Here is a 24,840-nt window from a genome sequence, read left to right as displayed (position 1 = left end):
AGGAGCAGATACTTGGAGATGTCTCTCCATACTGACTTTGGACAGCCATCATTATTTCTTTTGACTTCGGTGAATGGTTCCTTGCTGCCTTTTCCTGTTTCTGAGGAAAGGATGCTCCACACCCTAATGTGTTTGGAATTTCCAAAGATGTGATAGAGTTGTTTTCAGGGCGCTTGGTGCGTGCAGAAAGCTTTGCTGTGGCTAACACAGTGATGCCACTGCTGACACCAGCCAAGTGCAGTTGGAGATTCTAGTTCGTGTCCTAGTGCAGCTGCGTGGGAAAAAGATACATGAAAAGGGAAAAACATAAAGGTGCCTCACACTGTGCCAAAATTATGAAAATTAAATGGGGCTTTAGTCTAAAATATGCCAAGGAAATTAGGATGATTTATTATTCATACTGGTGCTTTTATGGCAAAAACATTTAAAATGTGAGGATAAGGGGGCACCTGGATTGCTCATTCGGTTAAGCGTCTGACTTCAACTCAGGTCGTGGTCTCGTGGTTTGTGAGTTCGAGCCCCGCGTCAGGCTCCGTGCTGACAGTTCAGAGCCTGCTTCAGATTCTGCGTCTCCTCCTCTCTCTGCCCCTCCCCTGCTCATGCTCTGTCTCTCTCTGTCTCTCAGTAATAATAAATAAACATTAAAATATTTGAAAAAAATAAAAATGTGAGGAATAAGGATAGTGACATCTGTTGAGTGATAAGCCTTTCATACAGGCAAAAGGGGTGTTAAAAATAAACAAAATAAAAAAAAAAAAAAACACAGGGATAAAGGAAAGTCCTGAATCTACCTTCAAATAATTAACTTGTACAAAATGGGATGTGTTAAGTAGAGGACAGGTGGGTAGTTTAGATCACAACTGGATAATGCGGCTGGCAAAACAACTAAATAATCTTCTCTTAGCCTACATCCATAGAAGTGCAGCGCGTGCCCCGTTAAAGGAAACTTCCCAAACTAACCCAAACACATGTGGAGTGTTTTGTTCAGTTAAGAGGGGAGATAACAGGGGCGCCTGGGTGGCGCAGTCGGTTAAGGTTAAGCGTCCGATTTCAGCCAGGTCACGATCTGCGGTCCGTGAGTTCCAGCCCCGTGTCAGGCTCTGGGCTGATGGCTCGGAGCCTGGAGCCTGTTTCCGATTCTGTGTCTCCCTCTCTCTCTGCCCCTCCCCCGTTCATGCTCTGTCTCTCTCTGTCCCAAAAATAAATAAAAAACGTTGAAAAAAAAATTAAAAAAAAAAAAAGAGGGGAGATAACAAATAGGACTCCATCTGTAAGAGAGAGAACAGAATCATAGAGTCTCAAAACCTGGTCCTTTCAGCAAAGAATGAGAATTTCCCTGAAGAGAAAGAAGACTTAGGTAACAGTGTGATCATTCTATTCAAATACTGAACGATTGCCCTATAAAAAACACAATGCAATTTATCCCATCGTTCATGCTTGCAGAGTGGGCATCAATGAGTGAAAGTCACAGGGAGACAGATCCGGAGACAAAGTCGGAGCTACCAGAAGCTGGGAGAGAGACGTGAAACAGATTCTTCCTCCCTAACCCCAGAAGGAATCCATCTTGCTGACACCTTGATCTTGAACTCCTAGCCTCCAGAACCGTGAGACAATAAATTGACACTCAGTTTGTGGTACTTTATTATGGCAGCCCTAGAAAATCAATACAAATTACTATAGTAACGTCCTACCTCTAAACTCGTTGTTACATGAGAAAAAGAAGCATCTACCTATTGAAACTAAACCACTGGTTGAATTTTCTATTTCCTGTAAATGGAATGCAATCTTAACTAAAAGCTCCAGAAAGGAAAGAAAATTAAATCATTCAAGGGTGGTAACAACTGAGATGACATGGTTGGGTCAAGAATTTCAAAGAGGCCAATGACCTCCTTCTTTAACTAGGAGATTCGTATTTTATTTCTCCAGTGACATATTTGCAACTGAAGTTAAGTTAAAGACCCGAAGGGCACCTGGGTGGCTCAGTCTGTGGAGCGTCTAACTCTTGATCTCAGTTCACGGTTCGTGGGCTCAAACCCCACGTCCAACTCTGCACTGGCAAGTGGGGAGCCTGCTTGGGGTTCTGCCTCTGCCTCTCTCTCTCTCTCTCAAAATAAATGAACTTAAAATTAATTAATTACCTAGTTAATTAATTAATTAAAGAGCTGCTTGCACACCAAAGCCAGGTCCTTTGGGTAGTCCAAAGAGGTAAGACCCCCAGCTGTCTCAAAGAGACGTGTCCACTCTTTGGCCCGGGTTTTGGCATTTTGCCAGTGTCAGAGTTCATAGTAGTTGTCATTTATTTCAGCTATTGGCGTAGTTACACGGACGCCTGAGCATTCCACCTCTATAAGAGTGAAAAGCTTGTCAGGTATCATATCTCCAGCATTTTTTCTAAGTTGTTTTTGTTTTCCTGAATGGTCTCCCGTAAGGGGTCAGAGCTTTGAAGCATGCTAGGGGTTTCGTAGACCTGGATTTGATAATTTCCAACTGGCTCTCAATTGTACATTGTATAAAAAGTTGCTACTTCATATATTCTCACAAGAGTTACTTGTAGAACGTCACCCTTGTTCATGGCAGAGACCGGTAGGCATCAGTTCTATCTTTGGGCTAACTCCAGGTCTGGAGCACAGCTTTGTGCCCTTCTGGATGTTTTGGGGGGGTTTTGTTTTGGTTTGTGTTGTGTTGTGTTGTGTTGTGTGTTTGTTTACAGTTGCTTCTATCCCCTTAGATATTTCTGGTGTGAAGTCAAATGGACCCTAAAGTCACCCATGATGAGGATTTGAGGGGATAACTTGGAAAGACTGAGTCCAAAAAGCAAAACCAGGAGTGAGCAGACTTGAATGACACCAAGGATGGTGATAAAATATGAGTGTAGGAGCTTCAAGAGAGAGAAGGGTTTTGCTTGAAGGATGAAACATAATGGTTTAGAAGGATAATGATAGTCTGATAATTGACGGAATTCCAATACCATCTCCAGGCTCCGTGGTAGACAACATATGGGAATCGAGTTCGTTCGGCCCAAGAAAGCTACAAGTGAAACAATGACTTAGAACTTGGTTGATGGATGGTACATATACCTGCAAATGTTATCACATGAATTATTCAAATAATTAATTCCCAATAAAATTTAGGATCTTATACTATCTGAGTCTCAGATTTGGAAGGGATTTTGTAGGTATTTAGTTCAATCTCACACCAGAGCAAGGTGTGAGTCCTTGAGTTTTCATTTCGAGTTGAAGGCATAACCCTGGCCTTGGAGTTTCCCTCAGTTATATGACCGTATGTGAGAATAGAGTGAGGGTGAGAATGACTGATGACACATTGCCCTGAATGTGTGGATTCAGCAGATTATTTTTAAATACATCCAATTTAAACTGTCATTTTTCCCTTCAGATTCCAGAGGGATCCAGAGGCAAGGGGCCTCTTTCCAAAGAAAAACTCTTGTGACTATAAATACACACTGACAAACTGCATACAGAATGTCTCAGAAACTAGAGAGAACTATCAGAGCGCTAGCATTCCACAATTTACAGAAGATAGCAATACATGTATGTTTGCGATACCCCATTTCACTCCTTAATCTTTTGTAATACTACCATAGTCCTTTAAGAAAAAAGAAAAAAAAAAGTTACACTTCCAAAGAGAGTTTCTTATGCTCGCTGGCCTTTCAGAAATCTACCAGACCTGAGCTATAACAGGACGAATATTCTCTTTGCATTGGGGACAGCTATTGACTTATAACTAAATCTGAGAGAAGAAAGTACATTACTCTTTTCCCCCTCTCCTCTTATATTAGAAATAAGAAAAAAAAAAAACTTGAAAGCAAAATGATCTGAAAAGTGTTCACTGCTGGGAGGAGAAGCTTCTCTGGATTTGGCAATCTGTCTCCCTAACATTTACTGTCTGAAGCTCACTAGGCTTATTAGATTCTGCAGAGCTGGGCTGAGTGTGACAGACGTCTCTAACTAGTAGTTGGAGAGCTCATAAGCATAGGTATTCATTTAGACTGAGTATTTTGAAGAATGAAAAATAAGGTACTGATTAAGTACATGAAAATTATGTGGTGAGGAAGCATACCTGGGGCTATAAATGTCTCATTTAAAAAAATTTTTTTTTAATGTTTCTTCATTTTTGAGAGACGGAGAGAGACAGGGCACGAGCCTGGGAGAGGCAGAGAGAGAGAGACAGTGAGACCCAGAATCTAAAGCAATCTCCAGGCTCTGAGCTGTCAGCACAGAGCCTGACGCGGGACTCAAACTCACCAACCTTGAGATCATGACCTGAGCCGAAGTCCGACGCTTAACCAACTGAGCCACCCAAGTGCCCTTGTCTCATTTTTTTTTTAATGTTTATTTATTATTGAGAGACAGAGAGAGACAGAGCATGAGCCAGGGAGGGGCAGAGAGAAAGAGGGACACACAGAATCTGAAGCAGGCTCCAGGCTCCAAGCTGTCAACACAGAGCCCGACGTAGGGCTCAAACTCACAAACTGGGAGATCATGACCTGAGCCAAAGTCAGATGCTTAACCCACTGAGCCACTCAGGCGCCCCTGTCTCATTTTTTTTTTAAGTTTATTTATTTTGAGAAAGAGAGAGAGGGTGGTGGGGAGGGACAGAGAAAGAGGGAGAAGGAATACCAAGCAAGCTCTGCAATGTCAGCACAGAACCTGACGTGGGGCTCAAACTCACAAACCGTGAGATCATGACCTGAGCCAAAACCAAGAGTCAGATGCTTAACTGACTGAGCCCCCCAAGTGCCCCTGTCTCATTTTTATTAAACCAGAAATGCATGCCATGAAGGACCTCCAGAAATAAATAGCTTTGAGCTGCCCCCTTGACTCTTGAAGGGGAGGGTTAACGGGATAAGACAAATAGCTCTGTCAACAGTGCTCATTCTCTGCAAAAGGTACATTTTATTTTTCCGGGGTCAAAGAAATTATCCTAGAGATAATATTTTTCAGAAGCCTCTGGTTCTCAAGTGAAGGAAAGCAGCTGAGATACACAAAATCATACAACTTTCTTTACTTTCCTATACCCGAATGTGGCTTACCAGCCCCAATTTCCATCACAAACAGAAATACTTAATGGTATCATTTCTTTTTTTTTTTTTTTCAACGTTTATTTATTTTTGGGACAGAGAGAGACAGAGCATGAACGGGCGAGGGGCAGAGAGAGAGGGAGACACAGAATCGGAAACAGGCTCCAGGCTCCGAGCCATCAGCCCAGAGCCTGACGCGGGGCTCAAACTCACGGACCGCGAGATCGTGACCTGGCTGAAGTCGGACGCTTAACCGACTGCGCCACCCAGGCGCCCCAAATGGTATCATTTCAAGAAACCTGATTCTTGTGGTTTACTGTTCAGGTTCCTTTGGTTTATTTCTCTTCAGCTGAGGGGTTCCTGCCTCCCTTACCCCCAGGTGGCATCTGGATTTGGGGAAAGCTTATGCAGCATCCCAGAACAAGTTTGTGGGCAGGCAGGGTGCGTTGAGTCTAGGTGCTCTCATCTAACCCCCTAAAGAAAAACTTATTCTGACACTTGTTAAAATGGAGATTTTATTGGACTATTGAAATCAGAGCTTGCAATAAGGGAGAGAGATGGGTCTCCGCTCCAAATACAGTAGGGACAAGAGGGGATTTATAGCCAAGGAGCCGAGTGAGGGGTAGTCAGGTCGAAAATCACTAAAAGGACACATCAAGGATGGGGGAATTTTTACTAAATTGACCCACCGGGATACTTGCTAAAAGGAGGCCAAGAATGCATACATCAAAGGAGGGGAATAAGGAAGCTTGATCAGATGTCATGGCAGCGGGGGCGGGGGGGGGGGGGTGACCCAGCAGGACTCTTTGTGAACCCTGGGCTGGGCAGGACCAAGGCAGAGGTGAAGTTGGAAAGAGGGCTCAGAGGAGACTGACCGACATTGGGCCAAGAAATGCCGTTTTCAGTCCTTGCCAGCCTCCACTGAGGCACGGCCCATCCTGCCGGTCTTGGGTCTCCTGCACTGTCCTCATAGCATCTGCTGCTGAGGCCCTCAGCCCATGGCGCCCTCCACTTCTCAGAATATTCATTCTCTCTAACCCCATGGCTGGAATCTTTCTGCGGGCTCCCAGGGACTCAGAAACTACTCCGCATTCCCACATGATATTGGGGTGCTCAGGACTCTGTGGGGATGCCTTCAGTGTCATCCACATAGACATGTCCCAAAGGTGCTGTTACTCTCACCTCTGAAACTTTGGGGTCTTCTCTTCAAAAATCCCATTTTCTTTGGCTACTTTTTGAAAAGCCAGAAGCTGACCCTTTTATTTAAAATATTTTTAATGTTTATTTATTTTTGAGAAAGAGAGAGAAACAGAGTGTGAGCTGGGGAGGGGCAGAGAGACAGAGAGAGAGAGAGAGAGAGAGAGAGAGAAGGAGGGAGGAAGATACAGAATCCAAAGCAGGCTCCAGGCTCCGAGTTGTCAGCACAGAGCCCGATGCGGGGCTCAAACCCAGGAACCACAAGATCATGACCTGAGCCAAGTCGGATACTCAACCGACTGAGCCACCCAGCCTCCCCTGTCCCTTTTATTTAAAACTCCCCCATAATTTACCAAGGGTTTCCACTCATGTGGACTAATAATGAAGCAAGTAATTGTTCCAAATCTGCCAAACTTTACCTCAGATTTGAAGAGAAGTACTGGAAAAGCCCATAATATAATTAGAATTGAGAGACAAAAGAGATGAGGGAAAGAGAACACATATTTTCTTCTTTGATGGAATATTTTCCAATTGGCAAATTACCATCTAGGATTAGCAGACATCCCACATATAAAGGATAGCTCCGAATTAAATTCTGCTGACTTTTTTTTTTTTTTTTTTAATAATGGAGTATAATGTTACTTGTTTCTAAACCAGGAAGTAATTTTCTCCACAGAATATTCTCTCTGTGTAATTTCAGGATCACTGTCTGGTAAGAACAGGTAGAAATCTGAAGTAGAAGGATTACTTGTCAAGATGTCAGGAAGCCCGGGATCTGTCTTACATCCGTCACTAACAAGCTGGATGCTCTTGGCCAAATTATTGCACCTCTCTCGATCTTGGTTGCTACTACCTCTGTCAGATGATAGACATCTGAACACGCAAGCTTCTTTTCTGTTGTGACGCTTGGTGACTGTGTTACTGGAAGCTGGGCTCCCAGCTTGAGGCCAAAGAGCACGTGGACACGACGGGGCGTGTTGGGCAGACTATTGTGGCAGCCGGAAGACTCAGATCATTCTTGGAAGAGCTCATCCTGAAGGAAGAAGAAGCCAGACTCCAGAAGCCTCAGTTGACAGAAAAGTGGTTTTTTGAATGCGTGACAGCGTTTACCATTCTTATCTGTCTCCCAACTCCATGTCTAAGTCCAGTGAAGACTAATTAAGCAATTAATTAATAATCAATGAATAAAAACGGAAAGGCTGGGTTCACTAAAACAAACAAACAAATAAACAAATAAACAAACAAACACTTGGAGCGCCTGGGAGGCTCAGTCGGTTGAGCGTCCGACTACAGCTCAGGTCATGATCTCACAGTTTGTGGGTTCGAGCCCCACATCGGGCTCTGTGCTAACAGCTCAGAGGCTGGAGCCTGCTTCGGATTCTGTGTCTCCCTCTCTCTGCCCCTTCCCTGCTCATGCTCTCTCTCTCTCTCAAAAATAAACATTAAAAAATAAAACCACTAAAAAATACGGAGTCAAAGGGGCGCCTGGGTGGCGCAGTCCGTTAAGCGGCCGACTTCAGCCAGGTCATGATCTCGCGGTCCGTGAGTTCGAGCCCCGCATCAGGCTCTGGGCGGATGGCTCAGAGCCTGGAGCCTGTTTCCGATTCTGTGTCTCCCTCTCTCTCTGCCCCTCCCCCGTTCATGCTCTGTCTCTCTCTGTCCCCAAAAAAATTAATAAACGTTAAAAAAAAAAATACGGAGTCAAAGCATAGTGTTTTTTGTTTTTGTTTTTCTTAAGTGTTTGTTTATCTATTTTTGAGAGAAAGAGACAGAGAGAGAGGGGGGAGGGCAGAGAGAGAGGGGGGAGGGGCAGAGAGAGAGGGGGACACAGAATCCGAAGCAGGCTCCAGGCTCTGAGCTGTCAGTGCGGGGCCGACACGGGGCTCAAACTCACAAACCAATGAGATCATGACCTGAGTCAAAGATGGACGCTTAACCAACGAAGCCACCCAGGCGCCCCAAAGCATAGTGTTTTGTGACCTTCTAACAAACTGTGTCACAAAAGGAAAGTGGGCGTTTTCAACTTATTATCATCGCCAGAGCCCAGAACCCAGGCCCCGAGAGGCCTCCAATGTGGCCGCATGGGTTCTTGGAGGAAGCACAGCCATGCACAGAGAGGGCGGGATGCCCACAGAGCAACAGTTGCACCAGGCAGGACATCCGGGCGATGCCCAGTAAATGGTCCCCAGTACTTGGAAGCTCCTGGCATGAAACAGAGTAGATCTGGAGCTATCAGGAGACAGCTCTGAGGATTCCCATTGACTCTGAAAGACCTTGCAGAGGCTAGAGGGCCTGAGTGAACACAAACCCAGAGGAAAAATATTGCTTTCAACTGCACAATGTGCATGTGCCCTTCTTCCTGTAATAGAATCTACTTTTTCTTCAGGAAACCACCCCTGCTTCACCCTTGGTCTTAGTAGTTTGAGTACAATTGATCCATTTCCCAGCTCCACGGGGTGGGCGTGAGTCCCAGGAAAGGCTAATTGATCTATTCCTTCCTTTTGGCTGTTGTGATTTATATTACAGACTGGCACATAACCAAAGTCAGGCCATGAAATGAAAGGACAGGACTTTTACAGAATTTTTGGAAAAGAGACATTCTGGGATTGCAAACGATCAGGAAAACGGAAACCTAGAACCGCCAGAGACTGATGCATGGTAAACGCTTGCCTGGCAAAGCCAAGTGCTGTGAAGAATTCTGCAAAACTTGGAGACGAGGCAAAATGTTAGGTAACTAACATGTCCTTTCAGAGATGAAGGTCTCCCAAGGACTACCTGAGGAAATGAACTTAGTTTGATTCACTCATTTCTACTGATTAAAGATCCAGAAGTAGTGAGTGCCATGTTAACTTGTAGAGATGCAAATGATGTTTGTCCAGTGGAACAGATCATCTTAAACATTTCAGTTTATTGCCCTGCTGAATATTAATGACTTTTTGGGTTCCTCTAGAAATCTTATTTTACTATGCCTTTATTGAGTTGCGCATAAATGCCTAGCTTCTCAAAGATGTTTGGACCGGTTTTAATATCTTTATAGTTCCCTCATTAATTAACAAGTTAAATAAAATCTTTGACACGTGGTTATTTTATATTCACCTAAGAGTTCTTTTTAAAGACTACTTTTTGGGGGTGCCTGGGTGGCTCAGTCGGTTAGGCATCTGACTCTTGGCCTCGGCTCAGGTTGTAATCTCACAGTTTCGTGAGTTCGAGCCCCATATCGGGCTCTGTGCTGACAGCATGGAACCTGCTTGAGATTCCCTCTCTCCTTCTCTCCGCCCCTACCCTGCTCAGGTTGTCTCTGTCTCTCTCAAAGATAAATAAAAGATTTTTTTTTAAGAAAAACAAAAATTACTTTTTTAAGAAAAGTATACTTTAACACAAGAGATGAAGGGGGGAAAAGGAAATAGAGAACAAGTCCTATCTACTTCATTTCAATACCTAAATCCTGTTACTCCTCCATGTGGACTGCACCATCCATTGAATTAATATAGTCTATATTTTGGCAAGCCAGTGTGAGCTGGGTTTGTATCTTTTGTATCCAATATTCTGACACTCAGTTCCAGCAGTTTTCCTCACGACTCCAAGCAATTCTCCAACACCAGTTGGACGTGTAGCAATTCGACTCAATTCTGACGCCATCTACCTGGAGATAGCATCAGACTCCTCAGGTGAAAGGTTTCAGTCCCACAAGACTGTCCCCCACCTCAGATACTAATCACAAGTGTGCCTCTGACACACCCCTATAGATTCAAACGTCTCCCTCCTAGGGTTTGATTGATTTGTTCGGTTGGCCCGCAGAACCCAGGAAACATTTCATTTTGACTAGATCGCTGGTTGGTTATAAAAGGATATAACTCAGGAACAGGCAGATAGAAGAGGTGCATAGAGCAAGGTATGGGGAAGGGGACCCAGGGTTCCTGTGCCTCTCCAAGTGAGACATTCTCCTCAAATCTCTTCGAATTCACCAATCTGGAAGCCGTCTGAATGCTGTTCTTTTGGGTCTTTATGGAAGCTTCATTACATAGATATGACTGAAATAACTCACTGACCACTGGTGAGTGATTCAACCTGTCACCCCTCTCTCCTCTTTGGAGCTCACGGGTGGGTGGGGGGGCTGAAAGTTCCAAACTTCTTATCTCCCTGTTGGTTCTCCTGGCAAACAGCCCCCATCCTTAAGTGCCTCCCCAAAGTCGCCTCATTAAGATAACAAAGATACCTTCATGGCTGCCATCACTTAGGAGTGAGGCTGAGGACCAAATATATATTTCTTGTTATAAACCATAGTATCATGGTATCCGTAATAGTGGTGATGAATACTGGTGAGCCCTTTAACCAGAAAAATGATACCAATTTGAACATACAGCCTGATGAGATCTGAGAAATCTAAGATTACATGTTAAAATGGAATTTTTAGCATTAATTTCAGCTGAGGTCCCCAAAACAAAAAATACTATCTGCCTCTTCCACAGTGTACTACCTTTAAGACTAAAAAAGTAATTCTGAAACATGGTTGTGTCACCCTTCGCTGATCAGTTTGGAAGACTGTGCCAAATGGGATAGTGTCACTGTGCTGTGAGGTCCCATCTCATGGGACATGAGTATAATCTTCCTTCTCCAGACCTCAAATTAGGAACCACTTAAGGAGCGAGGTGTGTGGACAGCAATCGGAATCACAGCTAAGAATGTAAGGAGCAAGAGACTGCAACTAGTTCATGCTCTGATAGAGAAGTGGAGGAATAGTGGCTTCCCTGGGGTTGACCTGCGTTCCCAGAGTCTGTTAAGGTGAAAAAATCATGAATATTTCCTGGAGAATAAATATGGATCATGCACAAGAAAGCTGGTTTCTTAGAAGTCTTCTTGGATCTTGTCTAAGAAGACTATCTGAAGGTCAAGGGGACCTCAGCAGAAAGAATCTGGAAGGGTCTCACTAGGTCCTTGGTGGTAAGGGAAGGAGTCACATAGCAATCCAATGAAACAGTCTCCCTCCCTTGTGCCAAATGGACTTCAAGCAAGAGATCATGGCTCTTCTTCAGTCTCCTGGCTTGGTGTGGACATATGAAGTCCTGAACTGAGACTACATTTGGGGACAAAAGGGTAGCCATAAAATTCACGAGCCTTGGTTTAAATTTCATTTCAGTGGGTGGGAAAGAGCTACTCCAAAAAGCTTTAAAGTAGGTTCAATGATTTGCACAGAAGGTGAATTAAGCTGTTTTCTCCTTAGATGCTATGAGTCCTGTTGGCTAACCTAACCTTTACTTGTCTTGAAAGTCTTTACAAGGCCTTGATTATTAAATGAAAGTTTCTCCTGTCAGTTAAACATTTCGGAAATCAGGACACACCTTGCAATCAACACATATGTTTAGCATTGTGGAAACAGCATAACTTTGTTTTTAATCTCAACTATATTATTAGGTTGCTGGTGAGTTTTACAATAAGAGAAATACGGTAATACACCAGAAAACGCTGCGCCCGTTAGCACTCCATTCCCATTACCACATCAGAAACTGCAGAGACCATATTTTCATAATGAAATCTGACGGCCTGACTAAGGAACAGCGGCCCTTCCATTCCTATTTGGACAACAACCACATTTCTGAAATCCCAAGAACCGCATTATCAGATGCCCATCATCAGAAGAGGTGACAAAGCTGTGATCAGCCAAGCTGCCGGACAGAAAGGTCTGGCGAGCCTGGCACTTCCCTCAGTTCTGTCGCTGATGTTGGCTGCATCACTCTCAGGGGACCTGAGTGTCAGTCCCAGACTAGCGTCCCCAGGCTCAGGGAACAGGACAAGACAGGACAGGACAGCAGCGATTGCCTGGGCCGCAGAGACGTTTTTGATGCCACAGAATGGAGTGACAGTGACAGATGGCCAGGAAGCTACCTGACCAGAACAAATCAGTTTAATCAGATGTTGGAAACATCAAATGATTACATTTTATTTCACAGCTATATAGACTCCTGAGGAAACTCTATTTCTGGGTGACGTAAACAGTGATGGCAAAGCAAGCTGTTTTATGCCCCGTTGCCCGAAGTCTGTTCCCACTCTCAGGCTGAGAACTCTTTCTCTCCTCCCTGCCCTCCAACCCCAGATGGAGGGTCTGTTAGAAACTGATGAGCTATAGGTCAAGGTTGTGCAGGTGGTTCTCTGGAAACTGGGAGGAAGAGGCCAATGGAGGAAAATGGGGAGCTGGGATATAAGAAACTTCGTTTTGACAACTTCTGCCTTCCGCCAGATGAAATGCATGAACACCCTCACTCCACTCCAGAGGCTACCCGGAGCCCTGACGCCTTTGCTCGCTCCTGCCTACCTGCCCCTTCCAAATCTCTACCCCAATGCCACTCATGCACTCTGTCTATCCATTCGATTCATTTAAAAATTTGTGAGCACTTTTTGTGTAGCACATACAACGTAGACCACTCTGGATACCTAAAGATGACTCAGTACCTTCCCACGAACAAAGTAACAGCCTTGTAAGGGAGGCAGTCATTGATGTAAATAAATACCCGGTGGAATTATAGAAATGTTATCTGAGAGGTGCATAATACCCATAAAAGCACACGGCTCACGTGTTAGGGGTATAGGGGAAAGCTAGACAAAGGAATTACATTTGATGAGGCATGAGCAAGACAGAGGTCTTCCTGTGGGGGTGTATGCGGGGAGAGGCAAAGAGACCAGTCAACTGTATTGGAAGGAAATGGTAGATGGAAAGACACAGGTCAAGAAAAGATGCAGCGTGTGCCCAGGCTGGGAAAGAAGCCGTGGTCTGAAATAAATGGAAGGTCTTGAATAGCACCAAGAAATTTAGACTTTGTTATAGTGGGAAGTGAAGATGAACACAGGCTCCTTCCTGTGCTTCAGGAAGGTAACCCCTTTGACACTGTAGATATTGGACCACAAAAGCCAAACTTTAGAGGTAGAGACCAGTTCAGCGGCTACAGCAATGACAGAAGTGGACAACAACAGTCAGGGTCGAAAGTGGGACGGCAAGACCAGAAAATAGGAGGTAAATTTGAATGACATGAATCAGGGAAAGCAGAAGGCCTTCGTGGGTAATGGTGCAACTGACCCATTTTACAGCTTGGTAAAGCACGGTCACACCACTTAGGTTGCAATTAAACGCACCAAACACCATTAGCAGCACCCCTTTCTTTTCCTTCCTTGGGTCATTCTTTCTAATAGTAATCCTCAGGAATTCGAAAAGGTGTACTCATGTCCAAGGGACCAATCCTGCTTACTCTCACGTTGCTACCAGAACCAAAAATCAGAAATGCCCCTTTAAAGTTGGAGAATGCTACAAACACCTCTAAGACACAGTTATGTTGAAATGAACTACTGAGTCTCCAAACTGGAGAACCAGTGTTGGAGCTGGTAGTCAGACAGTCAAGAAATCCCCTGCCTCCTGTCTCAGGCACTGCCACAGGCACTGACCCGGGCCACACAAAAGCTTCCACGTGTAAAGAAGAATGGTGTCGTCCTTTCTCCTACCGTAACAAAATGGTCCCCAGACCCCCAGGCATCATTTACCTCCCTGAACAGCTACATGCTCCGGGAAGCCGGGACCAGAACATGTCCAGTGGCTGTTACCTCTCGGTCCCAGACCACATCCCTCTTCAATCACATACCTTGGCGAAGCACCAGCTTCTTTCTTCCCGCCTGCCCACGTCTGGCCTGACAGCTCTCCTCTGCCACTAAGTCTTAGTCAGAAACATCCCTTCTACCCTCCCGAATACCCGTAACTTCGAATTCAGGCTGAAGGGAGTGGGTCTTGGTCCCTCTGCGACCATAGTACCCCTGGCCTCCTCTTGCAAGCGTGCCAGTCCCCGGCCCAGAAAACTCGTATATGTTGACAAAGGCTCTTTGCTTGATTAAACTATGATCAGGCTCCATAATCTTCCTAGGCCCCTATATGCACTTCCTTGTAAAATCTAGTTTCAGCAAGAACCCTGCTAATTCGATTCTGCCAGAACTCCCCACTCGGGATCAGATTTTCGGATCAGATTCCTCATCCTCTACCACCCTCAGGTGATGTATGATCCCCCTGGCCTGCCTTTAGCAAGAGTCCCAACCGTCTGTTTCGCCAGAACTCCCCTTTTACCATTGATGTTTCCTCTTAGTGGTTTTCCGTTCACTGACGCCCACCGCACGGTCCCTTGGCTGCAAATTGCCATCGGCCCATGCTGTGGTGAGGTGCAGCAAGATCCCTCTCTTCCACTGTAAAAACCCATTATGGTGGTCTCCACACCTATTGCCATGGTCCTGAATAAGGTGCGCCTTATCATTTTAAACAAGTGTCATGGAGGGGCGCCTGGGTGGCGCAGTCGGTTGGGCGTCCGACTTCAGCCAGGTCACGATCTCGCGGTCCGGGAGTTCGAGCCCCGCGTCGGGCTCTGGGCTGATGGCTCGGAGCCTGGAGCCTGGTTCCGATTCTGTGTCTCCCTCTCTCTCTGCCCCTCGCCCGTTCATGCTCTGTCTCTCTCTGTCTCAAAAATAAATAAAAACGTTGAAAAAAAAATTTAAACAAGTGTCATGGAATTTTTTAAAAATAACATCTATAACTTTGTGTTAGGACGGATAGTACTCTGAATGTTTTAAACTGGTGTGGATTTTGTCTCCTCCATAGATGATGTTTTCTAGTAACCATTCTATCATTATATCTTTCAGGAGGGGTGGGACGAGTGTGTTCCTCTTTGAAAATGAGTGGAGGGGTGCCAGGGTGGCTCAACAGGTCTAGTGTCCAGCTCTTGATTTTGGCTCAGTTCATGATCTCACGGTTGTGAAATTGAGCCCCGAATCAGGCTCTGCGCTGAGTGTGGAGCCTACATGGGATTCTCTCTCTCTCTCTCTCTCTCTCTCTCTCTCTCTCTCTCCCTCCCCCTCCCCTGTTCATGCTCTCATTCTCTCTCAAAATAAATAAACATTTTTAAAAACCTGAAAATAGAACCAGCACTTGCACTATTAGGTATTTACCCAAAGGATACAAAAATACAGATTCAAAGGGGTACATGCACCCCAATGTTTATAGCAGCATTATCAGCAAAGTATGGAGAAAAGCCAAAATGTCAATTGAATGATGAATGGATAAAGAATATGGGATATATATATATATATATATATATATATATATATATCCAACAGAATATTACTCAGCCATCAAAAAGAATGAAATCTTGCCATTTACATTGACGTGGATGGAGCTAGAATGTATTATGCTAAGTGAGATAAATCAATCAGAGAAAGACAAATACCATAAGATTTCATTCATATGTGGAGTTTAAGAAACAAAAAGATGAACATATGGAAAGGGGAGAAGAGAAGAAAGGGAAACAAGTCACCAAAGACTCTTAACAATAGAGCATCAACTGAGGATTGATGACAGGAGGTAGGTGGGAGATGGGCTGGATGGGTGATGGGTATAAAGAGAGCACTTACTGTGAAGAGCCCTGGGTGCTGTATGTAAGTGGTGAATCACTGAATTCTATTCCTGAAATTGATATTGCACTGTATGTTAACTAAAATTTAAAGAAGAAGGAGGAGGAGGAGAAGGGGAGGGAGGAAAGAAGAAGAAGAAGAGAAAAGAAAAGAAGAAGAAATAAAGAGAAGGAGAAGAAATAAGGAGAAGAAGAAGAAGAAGAACAAGAAGAAGAAGAACAAGAAGAAGAAAAAGTGAAGAAAATGAACAGAAATAGGCATCAAGATGGTAAGGGAAGAAAGAGAAAGCCAAAACAGCCCAGTCCAGGGGTCTGTGAGAAGAATGGACAGAAAGGAAGCAGAAGTCAGCCTTGGATGCTCTGTGGTGGCCCTATAACACCTCAGGCAGAAAACCTGGTAGTTAAAGTGTATAATTTATAGGAAAGGTGAGCTCTCAAGGATCTTGTACCATGTTCTGTTCTGAATTCTGGAGAAGACCAAACTATAGCATGGCCTCATGGTAAGAGTAACATGATACCAACAGGGCAGAGTAAAAAATGTTAGCACAAAGCCCTTGCAGAGATAGAGAAAGGGTCTAAGCCAGCACACCAGAGTCTTAGGTTCTCATGTAGCAGGGGGACTAAAATAAAACTCAGCAGCCCAGCTGCACCATACAGCCTCAGAGCCATTGTTGAATTGAGGGACAGCTCTTCCCCACTGCCAAGAGACCATTCATGGTAGCTTTCCAACATGGTTTCCCTCCATGTCTACTTTATCCATCCACCAAAATTGTCATTTGTAGTAGAAGGCTGAAAACGGCATAAGATTAACTCTTTATTTAATCCTTCCAACAGGAGACTGGGCAGTTGGTCTTCCTGGGTGGGGTTATCACCATATTAATCTCTTGTGGCTCTTTTCTATACTTCATCAGTGAGGAGACTGAGGAAGGGACTCTGTAGGAAGAAGACAGGTAGACCTCTGTGACTCTGTGAACAGAAACACATTGGCTTTTAAGGCTCCTGATAAGGTTTAGGCACATACATCTAAGTGTTAGCTCTCACTCCCTGTGATCCAAAATAGAAAATAAAGAAACTCTATCTTCTTTGCACACCTGAATGGTAGAGAAAAAAAAAAAAAAAAAAAAAAAAAACATGGATTCATTTTACGTTTGCCAAGAAAAGTAAATTGGGCTCCACTTAACCAAAACTCCTCTCACAACTAGATATTCCATTATTTTGTTCTTGGTTTGTTTTCCTTGTCAGAGAACGGTCATTAGGATGGTCATTAACTGAGATGGGAAATACAAGAGAAACAGCAGAGGTAGGAGAGAGGAGGATTGTGAGTTGTGTTGAGACGGAGGTTCCTTCTTGTCACAGTTTTGTGTCTAAAGCTCATATAAAAGGTTAGAATAGAAAAGCAGATTAGTGAAACTATCTGCCGAGAGATCATTGTCGAAGCTATGAAACTGAATGAAATTGGCCTCAAAGAGAGGATTAAAAGAAAAAATAACCTTGTGGGACACTTTTATTTAAAGGGCAAATGGCAAAAGATGAGTAAGTAAGACAATAAAGAGTAGCAGTGTGAAGCCCACAGGAGCCATAGAAACCAATGGAGAAGAGAGTTCTAAGAAAGAAAACCACACTGAAACTGTTCTCATGGTTCATTTCCTATCTTCGTAAGGACAGAGAAGATGGAATTAGGTCACTTGCTGAGATTGAGGGATATAGGACTGCTATTGACATCTAGGGGGAGAAAGCTTAAAAGAGAAGAATAGATGAATGAAAGCGTTGCTGGACAGTGGAGAAGAGGCAGTGGGGAGTATCTATAAGATTTAGAACCTGGCTGGGTGATTTTTAGGCAGGTTGGGATTATACAGAGCTATGACATAATAGCTTGGGAATGATGTGCTCAGCGAGGCAAGCATCTTGAAGCAACTCTTTATGGTCAACCTGTCAGTCTTCTTTTTCAGGAGCAAATATTTCCCAGAACAAGGAGCTAGGGCATTCTGTGCTTATTCTCAGAATTATTGACCATAGGGACAGGAAATTATACCCAGTTACTGTTAACATAGGAACAGGAAATTGTTTGGTTTCAGCCCTCTTTTTATAATTTTCTCTGGAGACAGCAAGAAAGGACCAGGAGTAAAATGAAAAACGTGGGATTACTCAGAATTAAGAACGGACAAGTTGTGTCATGTAACTGGTGAAGATGGTGACAGAGTCAAGCCTGTTGAAGAGAACATAGCTGAAATAGCAGAGCACAGGGTAGGAAGGCGGGCCAAGACAGAAATGAGTCCAAAGACTAGTAGAAGAAGAAAAAAGAGCAGAGGTTGAAATAAGAAATATCAGAGTCAATGAGAGTAAGGTTTGAAAAAGTCACATGATAGCGGGGTGAGCTGAGAAAGGGTAACAACATATTTTCAAATGTGAGGGGTGAAAAAATAACTTCTCACACTTACTAATTATAGGTAATAGATTCCCCTAATTATACAAATATTTCTAGAGTAACCTAGGATAAATGATTCTCTTGTCCTCTCCACCAATTTTCAGATTGGTAAATTCATTCTCAGGCTTTAAAACCAGTTCTGATCCCATATCTGTGAAGCTTTTCTGCATTTCCCAGTTATCTCTCCTGAACAATTTTACCATGCTCTGTCCGGACCTCTATAGCAAATCCCATCACATTACAGTATATTGTCCACACATGCAAAGGAACCGAAAACCACACTGCTTTTTAAAACCAAAATCAATTGCAGACACCTCTGTCCTGAGGGAGTGGCAACAATTCCCTACAGAGTCTTCTATTTAACAAAATAGATTCTCAGTCCACCGTGGCCGTGACCGCGAGAGTATGACCTGGAGTGGTCCAGTGAAACTAAGAGAACAAAATCGTTTGTATTTAAACTGGGTATGACTTGGGGGGATTGGAAGGAGATCAATGGAGAAACGCGAGGAGACTATTGAGAGAGCAAAGGACCCAAACACGTAGGGACCAGTGGAGCCAAATCAGCCAGCCACCAGTAATGAAGGTGGTGTAAGAGATTCTAAAAGAGGGTAGGTTAACATTGACATTTAATTACTTTGTATGTGGTTCTTTGTCACTATGTGACCCCAAATCTTTAATAAAGTATACCAACGCATGAATGCCTGTGTTTTTCAAGAAGTCAAGGAAAGGGAGCTGAACTCCACATCTGGATCTGTTGAAGGCATAGAAAACAGAGCAGCCATGGAAGCTGAGAGACACAAGGAAAATTAAGTCGTTGAAGTCATCCAGAAACTGTAGTGAAGACAACATGAGAATATGAGCCTATGGAATCTAAAAAAAACAGCAATGAAATCTTAAGAGTAATGGGCCTTTCCTCTGATGTACGATAAGTGTTTGGACAATTTTTTTAAAAGTCTGAGGAAAGGGTATTCCAGCTGCCATCTCGGATGTATGTGTGATTATATATACGTCCCACTTACTATATGTCATGCACTGACATATGTGTGACATATAGGAAGTGGTCAATAAGCATTTGTTCAATAAGTGGATAAAAAAACAGTTCAATTTTATTAGGGCTAGAAGGTTAGGTAGTTTCTTGCTGGTGTGAGAAAGTATCAAAAAGCGGGAGATCGTGTCTTACATTTCATATTCAAAGACCTATAACAGAAAAGGGTCTCATATATTTACATGTAATGTTCCCCTCCTGAAAAGTATGAATAATAAAGCTGGGAGGGTAACACTGCAATTACCGAGAGCAGGTAAGATATAAAGGGAAAAGAAATCCTTATGAAAGAATATAGGAGTATGCACAGATTATATGAAAAAAAAATAATGACCAAGTTGATAAGCTTAGCCTCAACAGTACAGTGTTACTTAGGTAATTAATTCTGACATCATCTCTGTAAGGCAGATAGCAGCAACATATATAACAAACAGGAAACCAGAGGCCAAAAAAAAAAAAAAATCAGATTGAACTGGTATATAATATTCAGCAAGTCAGTAGTAGTGTCCAAAGCCCAGTTTCCTACTCTAACATTGGTAGTGAGGAAACCAATACTGTAAAGGAAAGATCACTTTCAAAATTCAGGAGATTCTCTGCCAACCCTGTTGGAATTACAAAGCTTTGTTGGTATTTTATTTCACTACCCATCTCTCTGCTAAACAACAACAACAACAACAACAACCCCAACCTAGTTATATCCTTTCTGTTGTGCTTAACACCTTTTGGACATTTTCAGATAACACTGGAGTCCCTCTAGAAAATGAAGAGTCACTGGGACGCCTGGGTGGTTCAGTCGGTTGAGCATCTGACTTCGGCTCAGGTCATGATCTCACAGTCCGTGAGTTCGAGCCCCGTGTTGGGCTCTGTGATGATAGCTCGGAGCCTGGAGCCTGCTTCAGATTCTGTGTCTCCCTCTCTCTGACCCTCCCCTGTTCATGCTCTGTCTTTCTCTGTCTCAAAAATAAATAAACATCAAAAAAAGAAAGAAAAGAAAATGAAGAATCACTGTTTCAGTAGTAAATTGTAATTTTAAAATAATAGATAGGAACTTGCATTTTATACACCTAAATCATTTTTTCCATACCATTTTGATGGAATCTAAGGCGATAAACCTTGCTTCAAAGACTTAGATTTATAAGCCACATTTATAATATTAAAGCACTCCTTCAGACTAAAGCAGAAAAAAATGAAAATTAAAGCAATGGGTTTTTTTTCCTTATTTATAGACTCAAGGCAAAGAGAGTAAATTCAAGATGATAGAAAGTGCTGTCGACAGAGTAGATATGAAGTGTGAGGATTACTTCAAGCCATGAAATCACTCTGTTTAAATATGTAATTTTGGTGCCAGCTCACTGAACATAGTAAGGAGAAACAGACTAATTTAAAAGTCAAAAACTGTTTATTTTTTTAATTGTTAGGGGTTTACACAGCATACATAATATATAAAACCCTGCCATACAGACTAGTTTATGGAATAATATGTTACTGGCATAATTATTAGGACATTTAATCGAAAAGTACAAAATCTCTATTCTACTCTCCCGGAAAAATCAACAATGCTCGCACTTCTCATTTTTGAAAAAGGATTTATAATACTTAGCACCAGACTATTTTTGCAAAGTGCTTTTAGAACCTGGGTAAAGAGCTTCTTCTCAAATACAAAGCAATGAACATTTTTTTCCCTTTCTTTTCTTGCTGTAAAAAATAAGGACTCCATCCAGCCCATCAAGTCACTTTACAAAGCCAAACAAATCACTTATTTTCTTCCCCTTCATGTTTTCCAGAAGATTTCTGGGAAATTTTTCAGAAACCACTTTTCCTTCATTGTCACAAAAGAACCTTCCCTCCTGCCCTCACAGTTGCCCTGCGTGTCTGAGACCGACTTTATAATCTTACTACCTTTATGCCCATTGTAATAGATATCCTAAAACAAAGCTGCTGTGGATTGAAAACCATAAAAATAAGTGAAGACTTGCTGAAATCTGAACACACGAGGTCATTTATTCAGAGTTTACTGTACTAAGGAAGTCAGCCATCACTTGCAGAAACTCAAAAGTGAACAGGGAAGTGAAAAAACTTGATAGTAAAAAACAAAAGGGAAGCCTTCAGGTATGATCTGATTGGAAGCTGTTGGCACTGGGAAGCCGGAAAGGGGAAAACTAAAAGCCAGGCATCAAACGTAAGTTTGGCGGGGAGCATGTGTGACCGTCTCTGATTGGTCCTGAGTTGGAAGCAGAAGCAAAAAAATAGGGACGCAAGCAGCCACTGAGCATGCCCAGCCCACTAAGGAACACTTGCTGGAGCAGCTGTATTTTCGCTCCCTGGAATGGTTGTTACAGAGGTTGTGGTTTGGCTTCCCAGGCTATTTGCTGCAGATTGTGGATCAGAGTTCTATTGTCACATATGGTCTGGTCTGGCCACTCTCTGTCTGTATAGTCAGTCTCTCATCTCCCTTTTTGGTCAGTATCTCACCTGTGAAAGGTTAACCAATTCATGGAAGCCTAGAGACCCAACCTTCAATGCTCAGGGATTGTTAAGTCACCTTCATATTCAACTGCATGGCAAGACCAGAAGTCTTGACCCTTCTGTTCTATTGTCAGTGCAGTAATCTGATGAGGGATTGGCTGTTCTGGGCAGAATGCAATTGAGCAACATAATGACCATCATGACAAAAACAAGAACAATTAATAGTTCCTATGAAATGCATGAAACCGAGAATTCCAATTGCCCAACTCAGGCCAAGAACCAATTTCATGAGGACCAACCTCAGAGAGACAAGTAGCTTTTTTATTACGGTGATGTATAACCTATTCTGCCATGTCCAATCATTGATACAAGTAGAGCAAGAATTAACAACGGCACAGATGCCACCATGACTAGCCCACAAGAAATCTAGAGCACTGTGGCTGTCCATCAGTACTTGGACCTGCTCTGTATGAGCAGGTTGAATTGAGACTGCTCTGTATTCCACTGAAAGCAGAGATGGTATCATTAATCACTTCTGCCAAAGTTAATGATAAGTTTCTCACAGTCTTTTCCATTTTTATGATTGCCACAGGTGGGAACACTGATCTGATTGTTTGCATAAAATATGACTCAGTAATTCTCCCAGGTAGAATACCTGAATAATTAAGGGTGGCATTGTTTTGGAGCTTGTATCTGAATCAGAATTTCTAGCCTTGAGGATTTATTGAATCAGGGCCTCTCTGTACAGTCAAGTCTCAGAGTATTATTCCTAAAGTGTATAAGATGCCAACTGAGGCAAACAGCACCAGGCATCCTGGACAAAAAGGAAATAGTATCCAGTAGGGGCACATGGAGATGTGGGGGAAAAAAAGAAATGGTTCATGACAGAAGGTCGGAACCAAGACCTTACATTAGTTGTGTTACATGTTTGGATCTCAATTATTTTCCTGCCATGGCAAGTATTCAGTACACCACCCTATGAATGTTGTTTGAGTTCAAATTTAGAATAACCTTAGTTTTTATCAGTAGATTGTAATACTTTTTTTTTCCTAGAAGAGAGGGACATGGCAAGGTCACAGGTAGATTTGTTTAAGGTCATTTGCCCATATTTAAGGTGAAGTAGAAATGTTATTGGTTATAATTCCCTATGATCCCATTTGATGAAACCAGAATTTATCAGTTGTCATGGTGACAGAATGATCAATGGAATGTCCAACAGTCAATAAGATGGAAAGAACTGACTACTTTTCTTTAAATATGAAATTTATTGTCAAATTGGTTTTGATACAACACCCAGTGCTCATCCCAAAAGGTGCCCTTCTCAATACCCATCACCCGCCCTCCCCTCCCTCCCACCCCCCATCAACCCTCAGTCTGTTCTCAGTTTTTAAGAGCCTCTTATGCTTTGGCTCTCTCCCTCTCTAACCTCTTTTTTTTTCTTCCCCTCCCCCATGGACTTCTGTTAAGTTTCTCAGGATCCGCATAAGAGTGAAAACATACGGTGTCTGTCTTTCTCTGTATGGCTTATTTCACTTAACATCACACTCTCCAGTTCCATCCACATTGCTACAAAAGGCCATATTTCATTCTTTCTCATTTCCACGTAGTATTCCATTGTGTATATAAACCACAATTTCTTTATCCGTTCGTCAGTAATGGCATTAGAATGGCTCTGTTTTGATTTAACAATTATCATAAAGAAAAAGAGAAAAGGGACCATTATGGGTGGGTGACAACCAGGGATCTATAGATCTCTATTATGCCTTTTAGATCTTATAGATCTATAGATCTATAGAAAATGAGGATGATTATAAGGAAGCAATGGAAAGCAAAACAAGAATTATCCAGGTGCTCTGGTCCAACATCTTGAGTGAATCTGTCCACTCTCTGAACTCATCAGCTTCTTCCAAAGGCCTTGGGTCAGCAGTCCACTTATGAAGATCACCTGTTTCTAGATTATCTCTGAAAATCTTCAGATTGAGGTTTCTTGTCGGAGAAATCTTTTAATTATGTGGAATTCCGATTGCTTCTTTAGTTGTTAAATGTGGAGCCCAAGGATTGACTTGCATCTGTTTCACTGCTACATTTGTTGCTAATAAGACCTGATAAGGTTCTGTCTAATGAGGTTAGAGAACAGTTTTTCTCTGATGTCTCTTCTAATAGACAAGTTCTGGTTGAAAATCATGAAGGGGATCTTTGGGAAGAAGCCATAGGAAGGTAGCCTTAACCTGTTGGTGATGAGACTGAGTATAGTATTTGAGTCCTTTGTAATATTTTGCCATGTGTGTTTACAGCAGGAGGAAGTCTAGTAGCAGAGGTGAAATTTGTAAATGTATGGGCTTTCCCATACTGAATCAGTAACTGATTCACAGAAGGATTACCAATGTGTTCCCAAGGAAGTGGACCATATGGCCATAATGGCTGCGGAGAGCACTTTTGGCCATGGGGGGCTCAAAGGTTTCTGAAAGCTCTTAATTGTAATTTGCAAATAACATTGGTTCTTTCAACATTTCTGGAAGATTGTGGGTGGTAAAGGCACTGTAATTCCTGAGTAAGAGGTAACGCCTTACTGAGTTATTTTATAATAATTCCCATGGAATGTATCCCTTGGTCCCTTGATATAAAAATTGGGATACCTCAGGTTAAAACACAAAATCCAGAAGCTTTTCAGCAATGATAAGGGCTGCCTGTAACTGTTTGGCAAGGAAATGCTTCAATCCATCCTGAGAACAGATATGTAAAAACTACAGCACATTCAAATCCTAAGGAGAAAGGAAGCTGGCTAAAATCCATCTGAAGGTGTTCCAAGAGGGTCCTTAAGTGTCAATTCCTGGCCACGCCCCATCTTTACAGTTTTCCCAAGATTTTATTATTAATTAATAACACATGGCCAATGTGTCTGTATCATGGTAAGTAGTTTTATGAAGCAATTTAAATAATATCCATTTGAAATCATCTGATGTTACCAAGTAGCTAACTTAACAGTGCCAGAGATGATCGGAGTGAAAGGGAGAATTTTCTATTCTTTCTCAAATCAGGAGCTAAATGTAGATATTTTATAATGGTCTTTTTAAATTCCTCCAAATATTAATCCTTAGGGTGTTTAGTTAAAATCGCAAGTTTAGTTAAGACTGCTGGTTTGGCATAATAATCTGTTAGATCATTTCTTTCCCCTCCTCTATTATGCCTTTTAACATGGGCCTCAACTTTTATAATAGCCACCTTTCCAGGAGGCAGGGGT

General features: G+C 42.7%; 1 pseudogene; it reads right to left on the bottom strand.

Moving 5' to 3' along the window:
- Window positions 1-2,154: 2,154 nt before the first annotated feature.
- Window positions 2,155-24,840, bottom strand: part of LOC121039331 (NADH dehydrogenase [ubiquinone] flavoprotein 2, mitochondrial-like) — a 42,101-nt pseudogene continuing 19,415 nt past the window's right edge.

The sequence above is a fragment of the Herpailurus yagouaroundi genome, unplaced genomic scaffold (assembly GCF_014898765.1).
Source record: "Herpailurus yagouaroundi ecotype Mexico unplaced genomic scaffold, PumYag 28, whole genome shotgun sequence".
Taxonomy (NCBI): Eukaryota; Metazoa; Chordata; class Mammalia; order Carnivora; family Felidae; genus Herpailurus; species Herpailurus yagouaroundi.
The sequence above is the reverse complement of the archived record's forward strand: the minus strand, read 5'-3'. Positions and strand labels throughout refer to the sequence as shown.